Source organism: Triturus cristatus, chromosome 6 (genome assembly GCF_964204655.1).
Source record: "Triturus cristatus chromosome 6, aTriCri1.1, whole genome shotgun sequence".
Classification (NCBI taxonomy): Eukaryota; Metazoa; Chordata; class Amphibia; order Caudata; family Salamandridae; genus Triturus; species Triturus cristatus.
In genome coordinates this window covers 1910881793-1910898677 of record NC_140589.1, presented here as the reverse complement: position 1 = coordinate 1910898677, position 16885 = coordinate 1910881793, and the positions used below count along the sequence as shown (strand labels likewise).

Sequence of the window (16885 nt, the reverse complement as noted above, 5' to 3'; positions counted from 1 at the left end):
AAAACAACTTACAAACAGCAAGTTCAAGACTTTCTTCACTTTCTGAAAGAGACGTATCTGGTTTCACCATGGACAAAACTATGGATAATATCCGGGATATTTTTCTTTCTTTTCTGGCTAGTTTTAGTAATAACTATGAGCATGCTTGTAAATGGAAAATACATTCGTAAGACTTTGCAAGTGAAAAGGTGAACTTAATTTTAAAACCACAGAAATCATCACATTGTGAAAGAAGAGACTCGTCTGCAGTGAACATCAAAGCTGTTCCTATACCAGATGGTATAGTTTGGGACAAAGTCGATTTTGATTTATTTGGCTCGACGGAACTTTGAAAAATTCCACATTTATTCAAAATTTCATTAAGTGATTTTATAACCTCCAGTACCTATTCTGATGATTGGCACTTTGAGACTGTCAGTAATCTGATGTCTGAAAACTTGGAAGGTTCATCAGACTATGATCAAATGTACTGCCACAACCACTATGGTCCTCATTTTTTGCATAGATCTGCAATGCCTGGAAATGTTTGTTTAATCAATGGGAACATTGTCCAACACCACCTAAGGGCAGTTCAAAACCTTTTGTAAATAAGTTTCCATATTTTTCAGGATTTATTACATCAGATCCAGCTTCTTATTACTATAGGAATGTGAACAAAACTGCACAGAAAAATATGTTAACTAATACCAAACAGATCTATTCTGCAGTCTTTATTGCCTGCTGTCTAGACAAGGGTTTGACTTTTGGAAAGACACTGTTGATACAAAATCTGTCTGGGGTTCTAGAGACTGGCAAGTGCAGGGAAATTAAGCGTTATTTAGAGCTTGCATCATCCCACAGCAAATTAATGTTTTTGAATGACACTGTGCAACAAACATCTTGCCTTGGCCTAGCCAAAATCAAAGACCTGAACTTGCCTAGTGTACCAACACCTGCAAATACCAAGAGTAATAGCACTACGCCGGGAACAGTTACCATAGATACAGTATTACAATACAACAGATCAGACCCCGATTGGGAGAAATGGTTAATCTGGTCCACAGACACTAACCGCTGTCAGGAAATATTCCTGAATAAAACACATGGTTTTACCATCCACAGGCCGATCCCCGTTATTTACAACGACAGCACCCGGGGGTAGTTACAACATACAGTGTAGGGAAATTGTGGCTAGATTGGTTACAAACATCCACACTAGACGAAGTGAAACAACACTTATCTTTACTTAAAGAAGACGCAGACCTTAGGGATTTCTTGCTAGGTCCAAGAAAACCACGTAAAAAATGTTTCATATATGCTGGCATCTATGCGGCTTATAATAGAGTTTGGAAAGTTTCACAGGCAGAGGCCGCAGAGAGAATACGTAAACTTGATCGTATTAATGTAGAAAAATCTCTCACCGTGATCGATAATGGTTTAACAACTCTGTCATCCAGAATTTACTCTCTGGGCAACATTGTATCCTCTGCCATTGACATACTCAAACAGGATTTAGCCATGCTACAACAAGGCCAGTCCCTGTTCCGTTCGGTAATGTCATTAGGCTGGACGCTGCAATCATTGCGTGCAGGCTATGTGTCTTGGCGTTTTATCAACACGTAATCTCTATTCTCTGAATACAATCTCACAGATAAACAGATCGAAATGGCACAAAGGGGAGCAAAGTATACAATTCTGTGCATTGAAAAACTGGCAAAATTACCATTCACGGTAGCAGAAAACCCAGCTACTGAATGGCTAATTCATGGCCGTATCAATTTACCGGTCACAACTTTCCAATTTCAGTATTGCCTTAACCAAAAGCAAGCTGGCAAATATGAAAGGTTGGGTAAGGAATACATTAGGACATTATGGGTTTTACCTTACACTTACACATGTAGGCATGGGGGACGTGTAGTGTTTCTAAGCGGTACCAACTGTAAAAATGCACTTAGCGGTTCACTTATATGTGAAGACATTGTTTTACACGGGGCTTATAATGGTTCTGTGGCAAACTTGTCCTGCCACCTGCAAGGCGCACCAGCTGCCGTGATTAATCCAGCATTCGGCCTGCTCTCTAAAGGGAGTTACCTCATGTTGAATGATCAAGGTTGCTGTGGCATGTTACCAGGCATCCCATATCTAGTGACCGTCAACTCCAGGGTTACTTGTTGTATGCAAGTTTTGTTTCCACCAACAAACACAGTCAGGGAGTTACCACAATGGCCTTCACTGAATGCTTCTTTTATACGTTTTGATACTCTAAGCAGAATGAAAGCCATGCTTTTTCAACAGAGCATATTTTTGACCACCGCCAGAGAAACTTATGATCTTCAAGTCGCAAGGACTTCGGCTGAGATACAGGCTCTGATAGGTACAAACTGCCCTACACATTTCGCACAAATAATGGTACGTATCTTCAACATTTCTGATACGAGCGGAATTGTACATGTATTTAAGACCATAGTTTCCTGACTATTAAACACTTTCCAGACAGTCCTCGGAATCGTTCCAAACTTCGTCCATTCGGTGTTTGGTGGACTGCCCTTAATTCTTGCTATTGTTGCAGGGGTTCTGATTCTATTCCTACTGCTACGCTATGGATGGCCTATCAAACAGCGTCCCTCCCAGCGACCTGGAGAAAGCTCTCCTGGAACGGAAGTGCCGCAAGCGCATAGCAATCCAGCTGGGAACACCTCGACTAAGGGAGCGTAATAAATACTGCGTCCTGACTTTTTGACCAAGGATGAAGGATTGCATCATACCTGTATTCTGCTGCCTGTTTTGTGGTATAGAATGCGTGCTGGACATCTGTCTGACATTACCATCGGTCACGCCAATGGACGTTGATACTCTGCTGGACCCGCTTAGGGCCCATGCTCTGTGTTTTCCCAATGGCTTCCAATACTGATGATGGCATTCATTGAGACCTCACAAATGCCATGTCCTGCTGCAGAGGTACGAGATGGATCAACAGGCACACAGGTAACAACGACTGCACAACTTGCTGAGGCATCCGATGCTGAAAGCAACGACTCACATCTATGTGTGGTTGACCTACTAAACGAGGTATTCCAACTGTCACCAATAGTAGACGATATTATGTCTGCAACAGTAGATGATCTCATGTTTACCCCTAGCCCAGACACTGACTTTTGAATTGGCTCACAGTGTACTGGGAAAAAAAAAAAAAGAATTCGGCTTCCATGTTCTCAAAACAAAAGAACAGAAACTTGGAACATTTTCAAAATTAACAACTTTTTTTTCATGGCACAGCTATCTGCTTACAGTAGAACAATTCTTATAAAATGAACTGAAACAAATATTCCTAATAGAATTCAGAAACAACTATACATCGTTTCACTTATAATGGTTTATAAATTATTGGGAAGATAAATGTTTTACATGTTTGCATTACAATATAAATTACATGCTTGAAATGGTTTTTAGAATTGTTTTAAACTGCTTTTACATGTGTTACGTTTTACCTGTACGGTACTTTATTTTATGTATAGCATTTATGTATATATCGTTCTTGGATTGAGGAGTGGCTGTTGTATCCCTCATAAGGGTCCTAATATCTAAACAGGCCCTTATATAGGCATAACTCATATTATCCTTATTTAGGCTTAGAAATCTCAACCCTTATTTAGGCATGAGCCATGCACTCCAAGTATAGGCATGGTCTTTCACCTATATTCGACCACCTTCCACGTGACAACTAGTTCTTGGAAACAGACCCTTACACTCCAGGGATTCTCCCCCGTACAGGATTATTGATTTCTACAAGAACTCATATATTATGCATGAACCACTAATCCCTTAGGGTTCATTCCTGACGTCTTCCTCTGCACAACATTACGTCAATGCTAACAAACAATAGCACCTTTTGGGTATAAATATTCACCCTTTGCCCAAGCAAAGTAGAGGAGAGCTCAACTTCAGAGGAGCCCATTCTTCCCAGCCTGACGCACTGACCAGAGACGCTGCCATCCTGCACGCAGAGATCCAGCTCCCAGTGTTCTGACTCCCTTCGTGGTGTGTTGGAATTTGAGACCAGGGAAGAGATTCCACAACTCTCTCATTCTAAGGTATGGAGCGGACTAGAACCTAGAGGGGACTCTTGGCATCCTATACTATAGCATATCAGCCTATAGCATACAGCACCTACTTCTCTCCTTGTCCTACACTTAGGTTAGGTGCACTTGGGTAGAATTAGGAACGCATCTCATGAGTATCCGTACTTTTAGCCACATGTTTTTATGTATACGAATGTATTCATAAGTATTGAACAATGCTAGAACTATACTATTTCTTTATGTTGATAACGCTGTGATTATATATCTCGCATACTGTCTTCTGATTGTAACAGCTCATATCTCTTACACGAGAAAACTGACTGTTCAATAAATACTTATTGAAATGCCCGTCTGTTATTTCTGTGTAACTCTGAGAAACCAAACTTGCGCGATTAGCTGAGCAAAACGTTATCTAGTGTTTCCACGATTCTGAGGGACCAGGGTTTTTCATGTTCATGTGGTTGCCAGAAACTATTCCCTTCTTTTCGTCAAGAAGTTTCTAGTGGACTCTGAGCTAGCTGGTACACGGTAAGCAAGGTTAGCATTCTCGATAGGGGCAGACTGACTCCGTCCTCTGTCAAACCTGTAGTGTATGTTATCCCGACGCGCAGAACCTATTTAGGGAAATAGGAACTATACGACAGACTGGGGGTGAGTATTTCATTTATTCCGAATTCCATCTATCATTTGTGATTCTTTTGATTAAGTATATAAGAACAATACACATTTTAAACCAGCAACAAAACGCAAGAGACATTGTATCAATTTTATCAACTCTATTCCCGCATACTTAGATTGAAATGGTCTTCGATGTCACTGCTGGTTGTGGTGACGGGATGACACATCCAGTGATGTGTCCTGTTTACAAAACCGACTCATAGTCACTAAGCAGCTTGACAAAGCCCTTTTCCTGTTCCAGAGTCTACCATGATAAATTGTCATGAAAAAAGGCAATATCTCTATACCACGCTCCTCTCCGACTGGGCTCCCACCAAGTAACAATTATTACAAACATAATACTACTGAACTGTATGGGCCTAATTGGTGACCGAAGAGCAACAGTGGGAAGTATACGAAAGTAAATCCTCAGTACTTGAATGGACAGAAGGGGCAATTGATACGTCAGTGTTTCATCATCCTGAAGACATTGATATTTGGATAGAGGCTATAAAAAACTGGAAGCTTTGCTTCAGTTGTTTATGAAAGGCTAACTGATAATTCCACAGTGATCAAGGCTTCAGTCGAGAAGGATTTATAAAGCATGGCTAATCACCCGTTATGGTGTCCAGGCACTTGCAGGTCCCGTAGGCTTTTTCAAACAGCCAGGTCTTGAGGGCTGTTCGGAATTCCAGAAGTGAGGTGATGGTCCGGAGGTGCGTGTGTGGAGAGGCTGTTCCAGGTATTTGATGCAATGTGTGAGAAGGAGGGTCCTCCACTTCTGCTTGGGTCGATGCGGGAAGTATGGGTAAGTGAAAGGGAGGCGGAGTGTAGTCTTGTCAACGGTTGGTGGAAGTTCAGGCAGTGGTTAATGTATATGGGTCCTTGGTTGTTTAGAGCCTTGTGTGCGTGGGTCAGTAGCTTGAATTGTCATCTCTTCTGTACAGGGAGCCAGTGGAGTTGCCTGAGGAGGGGTGTGATGTGGGTTTGTCGGGGAAGGCAGAGGATGAGTTTGGCTGTGGCATTAGGTATGGTTTAAAGTCTCAGTAGGAGGTGTGCGGCAATTCCTACATAGAGGGCGTTGCCATAGTCCCGTCGGCTGGTGATGAGGGTCTGTGTCACGGTGCACCTCATGTGGAGGGGTAGCCACTTGAACATCTTCTGTATATGCACAGAGTGTGGAAGTAGGCAGAGGAGGTGGCGTTGATTTGTGGTGAGGTTGTTGTACATGATGATTCCAAGGTTTCTGGCGTGGTTGGAAGGAGTGGGTGCGGGTCCTAGGTCTGATTTCCACCAGGAGTCATTTCATGTGTTGCTGCTGTTGCCAAAGTTCAGTACTTCCGTCTTGTCTGTGTTTAGCTGCTGGCAATTTTTCTTCATCCATTCGGCGATTTTTGCCATACCTATGTGTAAGTTGGTTCTGGTGGTGGTAGGGACATCGTTGAGTGAGAGAATGAGTTGGGTGTCGTCTGCGTAGGAAATTATGTTGAGACTATGGGATCTGACTATGTTGACCAGCGGGGCCATATATGCATTGCAGAGCGTTGGGCTGAAGGATGAGCCCTGAGGGACACGGCAGGTGACCTCCTCGGGTCCAGAGGTGAAAGGCGAGAGGTGGATCCTCTGGATTCATCCGGTGAGGAAGGAGGTGATCCATCTGAGAGCGTCTCCTTGGATGCCGATGTGGTGGAATCTTTAGATCAGTGTGTGGTGGGATATGATGTCAAGGGCTGCTGAGCAGTCGAGGAGGATCAAAGCTGCTGTTTCCCCTTGGTTGAGGAGGGTTTGGATGTCGTCAGTGGCTGCGATCAGGACGGTTTCGTAGCTGTGATTGCATGTGGAAGTCGGATTGGGAGGCGTCAAGTAGCTGGTTCTGCTCCGTGTGAGTCATGAGTTGATTGTTGATGATCTTTTCCATTTCCTTCGCTGGGGATGGGAGCAGGGAGATTGGCCAGTAGTTTTTGAGTTTGCTGGAGTATGCGGAGTGTGAGAGTTAGAAAAGGTCTCCCCCGCCCACAATTCACCAGCTACTAATCCTCAAATATCCACCCAGTGTCAAGATAAGTTATATCTCTCATTTATATGCAAGGACAGTATTCTAACACTGCTGTTAAATCTAACACTGCGGAGCATCACATGAGTCTGGGCATCAATGTGATTGATGCCAGTTTAGCCACCTTGAGGCTAGACTGTAAAGCTCTGCTAAGGTTACTCCTACAATGTGGGTAGGGGTTAGTTGGGAGGGCCGTTTGGGCTACTTTTACTAGAACACAGGTGACACAGTGTTTTGATGGGAGAAATACTTCTAATCAAATAGTTCTGATTTGACAGAAAAGCTTAGAAGAAAGAGGGGTGGTCAAAATTGCAGACACAACACACATGACTGGAGCAAGCTCTGGATGTAAGGCTAGGCTGCTCTTATGTAATGTGAGAGGGGTGAATGACCATCACAAGGTCCGACTGGTAACTGCATACCTCATTAGGCCTAAGGTGTGTATTTTTCATTAGTTCCGGAGATGCATGCTGGTTATGCGGGGGTGAATCATTTCTCCAAAATCTGGAGCTCGTACCTCCATTTCTTTCCTCCACTACGGAAGTGGTTATATTGGTTAAACAAAGCTTATGGTTCAGGTCTGTGGACATGTTCTGTGATAAAGAGTACCGGTATGTGGTTGTACAGGGGTTGTTGGGTTCGGTACACATTACGCTGATCAGTACATATGGGCCGAACTTCGACCCTGCTTTTTTTGTTTTTTTCCCACTAATGTTAGAAACAGGCTTGTTGACGCTTCACCCCCCCTCGCTTTGTAATATATGGAAAATAGTTTAATGCTGCAAGCTGATTTGGCTACCACCGGCAACAGGTCCAGCTGACACACCTAAGCGCAGGAAGAGCTATGGGATATTAGGCACCAGTGCAAACTGCTAGACTTGTATTATGTTGAATGCCCTTATTCCAGACTGTATACATTCCATTACGAAGAGGATGCAATATCTTCCAGAATCGATTTCTGGTTAGGATCTAGAGATGCGATGGGCTGGGTTGAAATTCTAACACGTTGTAGTAAGCTTCAGTGGTATTGTTTGATAGGGCTAGTGGCGCCACTCAGGAGAGTAACACTGGTATTACATCGAGAAATATCTTGAACTCTGTGCTGCAAGGTTGGGAGAACCACCCGTCTCCCCAAATCAGTGATCCGGGTCACTTCAATACAAAATTACCAAATCCCCAGCACACAATTAAAATATGGTACAAATGTCTTAGTGCAAAGTGTGAGCACAAATTCGACACCAGTATATGGATTCTTGTTCTCATTTCTTTTTTATTATTTCCTCAGGTCTTCAAACAGCTGACACGTGTTTCGCCGCTAACATGGGAAATTGTCCCGCGACTTTATCAAGGCTGTGTGGATAAAATGAGAAACATGTTGTTCATTTAAAACATCACCCTGTGGTTGGTAATACAACATGTATAGTTACAGACATGCACAAGGACTGTACAAAGTGAAGACGATGAATGTCCAAAATGAAAGAGGGATTAAGAATCCAATCCCAAAGACCACAAGTGGAAATGGTATGAGAGAAGTGAATCACACGTGGGGAGAAAATAACTATATATAAGAAAAATTATAATGCTCTAGTGTTTGCACCTATATGCTGTGCATGCTATGAGTTAACATCAAGTGAGTTAGTGGGGCGTGATGGCTACGAAGTGACGGTGCCTAGTGGAAGTATAGGTTTCTTTTTAATGATCAGTGGTACAGACAGAAACAGAGAGTTGCCATGGGCTCCAGATTTTCACCCTCATACGCGAATCTGTTTATGGGCTGGTTTGAGGAGGTGATGATCTGGGGCCCAAGGCGATCACATTGAAATGATTCCATTTTATACTGGGGCAGATACATCGACGACTGTCTGATGATCTGGACTGGCACCCGTAAGAAACTAACCTGATTTTACCAATATCTTAATAGCAATGAGTGCAACATTAGGTTCACTTTTGAACACAGCTGTGATAAGATTTCCTTTCTTGATGTTGAGCTGTACATAAGAGACAACAAAATGCATAGCAGACTCTTTCACAAAAAAACATTGTGCAACGCATTTCTCCATGCGTCTAGCGCCCACCAGATCAAGTCAATACCTTATGGTGAACTTGTCAGGTTAAGACGCAATTGCAGTTTTGAACCTGATTTGAAGAATTTAAAAAAGGAACATTAGCACGCTTTAAGAGGAGGGGCTATGACAGTGCTACTCTGTCTAAAGCAGACCGAAGAATACAGATGATTAGCAGACAAGATACACTTAATTAATACACTGTATCAATACAAAAACCAGACAAGATACGCATGATCACTGGCTACAATGATTGGTCTAATGTCCTGAGACGGAGTCTCAATAGACATTGGCACTTGCTCCAGGCTGACAAAACATTCAAGGACCATATCACTGACAGACCAACTATTACATATAGACGAGGTGTTTCCCTCAGAAATTTGCTACGTCCAAGTTATCCTAGGACCGAGCCGAATGTCACCTGGCTTACATACCTATCTAAGGGCTTTTATGGGTGTGGACATTGTGGCACCTGCAATTGGGCGATTAACAAAAAGGCAGACTTTACAGGACCAGGTGATAGAATTTACAAAATAGTGACCAACATCAACTGCATGACGAAATTTGTGGTTTATATCATTGAATGCAAATGCAAAAAAAGTTATGTTGGGAGTACAATCAAGACATTACGGGAGAGAATGGGGGAACACATAAGAGCGGTAAAACAAGGTGATGTCAGATATCCTATTGCTGCACATATAACCCATTGCCAAGCACAGACACTACATAAACGATTTGAGTTTTTTGGCATAGAACATATTCAGAGACATCCCAGGGGTGGGAACAGAGTGTTGACTTTGGATTCTCAGACTGCGCAGCACAGAGATAGGGTTAAATGTCGATTCAGAACTTCATTATTTTTTAGGAAGATAATTATATAGAGAAACTGTCTACCTATATTACTGCACATATCTGTAAACGTATGTGATGCCATATTCATTGATCTGCTTATTTGTCATTCTGTATAGATGCCTCTAATATCATGAACACATTCTCACATGTGCCGTGCTCTCCATTTTGCTTGGCACATCAGCAATATTATTATTGGTAGTAATACATGAGAGAAGGACAATTGCATGTTTACCCTTAAAAACATGAATCAAGGCATGATCATATGACTTATAAATTTACTTTTAATGATGATAATTAGTATTCTTACAGAGAAATTCACACAGCACTATTGACGCGACACGAGCGCGCTGCATGAATATCACAGAGCTCTACTATACACAATTTTGAACCGTCTAACCTCTATTATTAGGAATGACATACCTTACTCGTATAATTTGGGGAGATTATTGAAAGCTAAGAATTTAATATTGGAGTTGCAGATTTAGGGATATGTGCAATCGACAATATATGGCAAAGTTGAACTCGGGACGGGTAAGATTCAACCTGCGTTATAATTGTACAAGGGAGGTTTATCACAAAGCGGTTTTAACTTTAAGATGGCCGCCAAATTAGTTTGTTTGCAATAGGAAACTGCCATGATCACTGGTCTCCGGACTTAACCTCTTAGATCTAGTCAGTCTTCTCTTCAATACCCGGAAGTAGATGCCGGCTTAACTACACAGCAACGAGACGGGTTTTGAGTATTCCGCACTCGGAAAAGCACTAGTATGGACGTCCGCGGATTGGGGATTAGGATTCATGTGTAATTACGGTAAGAGCTAGACCGGATTGTGGCATGCTTCGTTAATACTTAACGGGAACCGTAAGGATTTTGAAAATTAATTTGTACTTCAAATGTTGAGGTCATGGTATTTACGATTCAGATCCAATGTGGGACTGTTACATTTTAAACCAGACGCTATGAGGAGAATTAAAGGGCTCACAGTTGTACTGTTTATACGCTGGCAGCACTGATAAGGGGTGGACTGCAATATAGTACTAAGAACTTACCGTGTTGTATGTCAGAATAACAATATTGCATATATTTTGGCACAGGGATAGCGTTTATATGTGGGGCACCTTTATGATAACCTTAATATACAGGCATTTTGTTTCAGATTGGAATCTTTGGAATTAGAGTAGCGCATTGATAGATTATGCACATTTGGGACACCGAGATGCCTTTTCATGTTAGTCAGTTCCTTCAATCTTGGTACTTAGGATGACGCTTCCACAGAGATATACTTATACATAAATATATTTTGTCATGTCAATATAGATTTTGACGTCAAGCCAGAACTTTGGAAGACGTATAACTCACACCGGCGGACCTCTAGGATAACAGCACCCCTCTGTGGGTCGGAAGGATCACCACAGACAACGTAGGTGAATTTTCCTTGCCTGCATGATTTTGCAGGTATTTTGAGGCAGATTAAGGTATGGACACAATAGTGATACTATCTTGTCTTTCTCACAATAGGGATAGATTAACGAAGAAGAAAGGCAGATATAGACCTGACAAATGTCTTCATTGGGATCTAAACTTCCACTAAACACTGTCACTTCGTAGCCATCAGGACTCACTAACTCACTTGATGTTAACTCATAGCACGCACAGCGTACAGGTGCGGACACTAGGAGCATTATAATTTTTCTTATATATAGTTATTTTCTCCCCACATGGGATTCACTTCTCTCATACCATTTCCACTTGTGGTCTTTGGGATTGGATTCTTAATCCCTCTTTCATTTTGGACATTCATCTTCTTCACTTTGTACAGTCCTTGTGCATGTCTGTAACTATACACATGTTGTATCACCAACCACAGGGTGATGTTTTAAATGAACAACTTTGCACAATTAAGCAAGTCACTAGGTGACCCAACATGTTTCTCATTTTATCCACAAAGCCTTGATAAAGTCGCGGGACAATTTCCCGACGAAACACGTGTTGGCTGTTTGAAGACCTGAGAAAATAATAAAAAAGAAAGGAGAACAAGAATCCATATACTGGTGTCGAATTTGTGCTCACACTTTGCACTAAGACATTTGTACCATATTTTAATTGTGTGCTGGGGATTTTGCAACTTTGAAATTCTAACACATTTACCTAGGACTCTGTCCGATCATTCTCCGGTTCTGATGGCTTTGACCATCGCCAGCAACGCAGGGATACTTATAATGTAGCAGCTGCGACCATCTGAGCTGTTAGACCCAGTCTTTAAACAGAAACCCACCAAGGGATTTTATCCTACTACATTTTGAACCAGGGCTCTCTTACCTCTGTGGCTACGTTGTGGGAAGTGTTTAAAGAGTGATTAGGGGTGAATACATACCTAAAAGTCACAGGATATTAATATTGCTGAGAGATACAATGTCACATCCAGAGCAAGAGACATCATTGCTAGAGTGAGAATGTGGGAGCTCTGAACCCACTGTGTTGCTTTTAATCCCCCGTGCCCTTAACTGTTGCACATGAAGTCTTGTCATTGAGTCAGCTTTCCACTTTCCATGGGAGACGTGTTAACGACTCCCAGGAAAGGATACAATAGGGGCCTTCACTGGAAGTAGGTATTCTACCTCCTCTAGGAAGTCGCAAGGATGTTGGTCCAAAAGTCGAGCTTCAACGCAGAAACCACCTTTGAAGGGCAAATGGGAACCACATTTGAGAGGGGCTGCTGTATTGTCTGGATAGACAGGCTTGCACTAGAGACAGGAAAGGGAGAACCAGTTGCCAAACCAGTTTTTCAGGGGAATTTAGCTCCCTTGGGCCAAGGAGTTCTGGGCGCCAAGAAAAGGGTTGTGCCTTTTTGGGAGTGGATTGAATGGTGCACCCTAAGGCAGCCTGCTGTGTCCTGCTAGTGGAGAAGTTGGTTTCCAGGCCCAGCCAAGGCAAGAGACGCAAAGGAGCAGCTGGCAGACCTCCTGTTCGCAGCATAGTAACACAACAGTTAAAGAAATCTGCTAAGGGCGAGTGATCTCCCTGATCGTAGATCCTAATTGCTGTGCAGGACCAAGGACCAGGACCTGGCTGTCAGAAGTTGCATCTGGGTCTGCTGGACCTGGGAAGGTTGGCGGAGAAGCTACAGCCCAGGGAAGGATTTGGCTGTGACAGTGACACAGGACAGCTGGCAGTTCATGGCAACAGGACTTCTGCCAGGCCCGCGAAGACCTCAAGGGACATTGACCATGTAGCTAGGATCACCTCACCAAACCTGCAGACCAGGGAGCAGCTGCAGGAAGACCTCCTTCAACCACATCATATCCACACCACCCTTGAGCATTTTCAGCATGCTGGATCCTTTGCATCAGAACCACTGCCTTAGGAATCCATCGCAACGAGGATAAAGTGCCTGGGACTGTCGGAAGACTGCTTCTTTTGTGAAGGGAATGGTTTCTGAGCGCCTTGCAGGTCCCCTTGACTGGCTCCCTGCTGAAGTTTGTTGCCCAAAGTAACTCTAACTGACCACATTACAACTAGTTCAACTTTTTGGTGAAAAGTGCCTAATTCGTTAGATTTGCCGTTATTTGCGGTTAAGTGATATTTTCTGATTTACTGTACCTTGTAAATTCCAGATCCCTCCAGTGGATCTTTTTCATCATGTGGTTTCTAGAAATATATAAAAAATATAATAAAATATAAAAAAAAGTTATTTCTTCATCAATTATTTTGGTGGTTTCTTAAATGCTTCACACTTGTACCTTTGTGTAAACCTTGCTGTTAAGAGCCACAGCTACCCACGGTTGAGCTAACGTTTAACAAACTAAACCTACTGATCCTAAAAGGGTTGGTAGGTGTATTACATGGTGAGGTCACAGAAACACAACCATACCATAGAATATACCCCATTTCCTCACAACCACACACCAATATTCTTTTACAACCTTCACTCACAGCATTCCAGGCACTTGCTCAGACATACAGGGAAAGGGAGCACAGGATACAAGACATTTCACACTCTGGTTCACACATACATGGTATGGACACATAGGTTGCGGCACGCATTCCAAACACTGGCTCAGACATACAGTGAATGCGAGCACAGGATACGTCACAAATTCTATATACCAGCTGAGACGTACAGGTAATGTGAGCACAGGATGCAACACACATTCCGGACACCAGCTCAGACATACAGGGAATGGGAGCACACAGGATACAACACACATTCTAGACAACAGCTTAGACCTACAGGGAATGTGAGCACAGGATGCAACACACATTCCGGACACCAGCTCAGACATACAGGGAATGGGAGCACAGGATATGATACACATTTCAGACACCAGCTGAGACATACATAGAATGGGTAAATAACAAATTGCTAGTACTGCAACTATCCTTGAAACTCACTATCAATTATGAGTAGGCATCTTGAAACCAACAAAATGAACCTTAGACCATATATTTTGTCGAATAAATCAATCAATTCTTTAATTTCCATTTTGTTAACCTTCCAATTGGTAAATCAATCTGAAACCTCGAAAAAACACTTAATGAACAATACTGTGACAACTTTCAGACCAGCACATTCATTCTTTCACTCCAAACATTCAATTCATACATCTCAATCATTTATTCCCATTCACGCAATCAGAAACATACAAAAACTTAATTCTCCAAATACATTCAAAAAGAATCATAAAAGCTTTTTGTAAAAACCACAGAAATAAGGTTAAACAATGTCAATCCTATATTTAACACTTTTGGTTGTGTTTAAATTCTTGTGGCCAAAAATGGCAAGGTCATAGAATGGGAGCACAGGATACGACACACATTCTAGACACCAGCTCAGCCATACAGGGAATAGGAGTACAGGATACAACATACATTCATGACCCCAGATAAGGCATAAAGAAAATGGGAGCATACAGGATACGCCACATATTCCACACACCGGATCAGCCATACAGGGAATGGGAGCAGAGGATACAACAGACCTCTCTTCATTACTAACAAAACAAAAAACAGCTATTCCATTGCATAAAAGCAACTCTAATGATCATTTACAACCACTCCATCTCCAACATGTCTCGTTTACACATTCACCCAACACCAATCTCTAAAACTCTGCAGTACCCACGAAGACACTCCATGACAATGTAGACGCTGGAATAAAAATAGACCTAGACTTTATCAATACATTTTATATACATGTACACGGGGCCATAGGCTAAGCAACCCAGTTTGCAGAAGTCCAGTGCGGTCTTTTATTGTTGTAAACCACAAAGGGCATTTTAATATACATCCAATGAACAAACAGTCACAAGGAGCATTTCTACATATCATGCACAATTGCATCTTATGCTGTTGATCAGGAGAATAGTTCCGCATGATTATCAAGAACATAACCAATCAGAGAAAGGCAATGGCTTGTGCCACCGGCATGCTACAAGATGGTGGCCTTCGTGATTTCCACATGCTCAATGATTCAGACCTGTACTTTCCAAAGTATTTTAAAAATAGCATATTGTGCCACATTCTTTTACCCAATCAGGGAGGAATGTTAAACATAGTCTATGGTGCAACACTGATAGCTGGTGCTAGGCTCTCTAAATGCGGTGTGTCATAAGTTTAATTTTCCGAGCTAGCCTTGCGTATAAGCTGTTTATAACAAAAGGGTACAAGGGCTCACTGAAGGTCCCTTGCCTTTTGCACACGTTCTGCATGTCCTGCCATCATTGAGTATCACAGAGCAAGTCATTTGCAAAATGGACTCCTAACCAAATCAAAATGGATTCCTCAACAACAAATGGCCTTTGTATAAAATGTGTGACAGACTAAGACACCTCATACCAAACAGAGAAACAAGACAACTAGGTTGTTGCTAACTAGCAGGTCCAGTTAGGGCTCGATCCCTCACCAACTGTGCCTATCCCCGCAGCTGCCACTGCAGACCACACACCAACATTCTGTCTAGGTATTCCACTCTTAGCTTTCCAGAAACCAGTTCAGACACCGGGAAAAACAGCACACAGGATACTACAGTCTCCTCACCCAAGATACAGGGGTGTGAGCAATACACTTCTGCTGTCTGGGACCAGAGAACTCACAATTCCATCTTGTGCAAGACCAGGAGCATTCAAGACTGATACCGCTACCCTCCATTTCTCTGGCTCACTCACGCACAGCATTCATGTGCTACACTGGGCACATAAACAGCACATTTAATACACTCACAATGTTAGCATGAAGGACTGGGTAACCACAAAGAAGAGGAACTTTACATGGGTGAGCTAATAGGCCTTGGAAGGCAATTTGCCTTTATTGCATGATCACCCTGGAGTTTTTTACCTTTTGCCGGACTCTATATCTTTGTTGGATTTAGAACTCTGTGCACAATACCCTCGAAACCAGTAGGCTCCCCCCTTAACCTTGGTTAGATTGGCTTATTCCCAATTGGCACATTTAACTTGCCTGTGAGTCACTAGTGTATGATGTAGAAAATTGCACTCAGGGCCTGGAAGGTAAGTGGCATATGTGGACTGGAGCACACATTGTGCCATCTACTAACATGGCAGTGAACATCGCTACAGGCCTACACCATGTAACCTTACTGCTGCAGTGTAAACCTGCAGTGGCCACCTGGACCTATTGACTTGACAGCTTAGTGTCAAATCCTGCTTGGCAGATCTGTTGTACTATCAGTAACACTCGGAGTGCACTTCAAAGTGACAGAAGTGGATGCCAAGACAATTTTTGTGGAGCCCCTGCTTGGTTGCTGAAGACCCCTGCTTTTTGTACTACCAGACTTCTGTCTGTAGGTTTGTTGTGAGCACAGTGCCTGCTTAAAACTGGATTTTAGTGTTTACATGTGGGAAGACACTAGAAATACCACAGATAATTCCCCAGTCACACCCCCAGCCTCGCGGCCCTGGTTTAGGCTGAAGACTTTTGGCATCTTGAAAATACCTTGACACATGGCATTTTGGGTCGGTCTTCAGTGCGCAAACATAAAATACTGAAAAAGTGGGCAGGGTTGGCTCGGGAATGATTTCAAGAGAAATAAAATAACAGATTTTGTTTGTTCTGAATCTCAATTACACCCCAACAGATTGTGGACACTGCAATTATCTTTAAGGTTGTGTCCCCTGTGGAAAGTGGAGTATGTTTTACTACAACACAGCAAAATCCGGATTCCGCACCAATCACAGCACCGAGA

General features: G+C 42.6%; 1 protein-coding gene across 1 annotated transcript in view; it reads left to right on the top strand.

Moving 5' to 3' along the window:
* The window catches only part of LOC146822429 (uncharacterized), a 73041-nt gene extending 68700 nt beyond the window's left edge, over positions 1-4341 (top strand). The window contains exon 3 of the transcript XR_014963303.1: positions 2549-4341. The gene's annotated coding sequence lies outside the window, so the exon portion shown is untranslated. The remainder of the gene's footprint in view (positions 1-2548) is intronic.
* The last annotated feature ends 12544 nt before the right edge of the window (positions 4342-16885 follow it).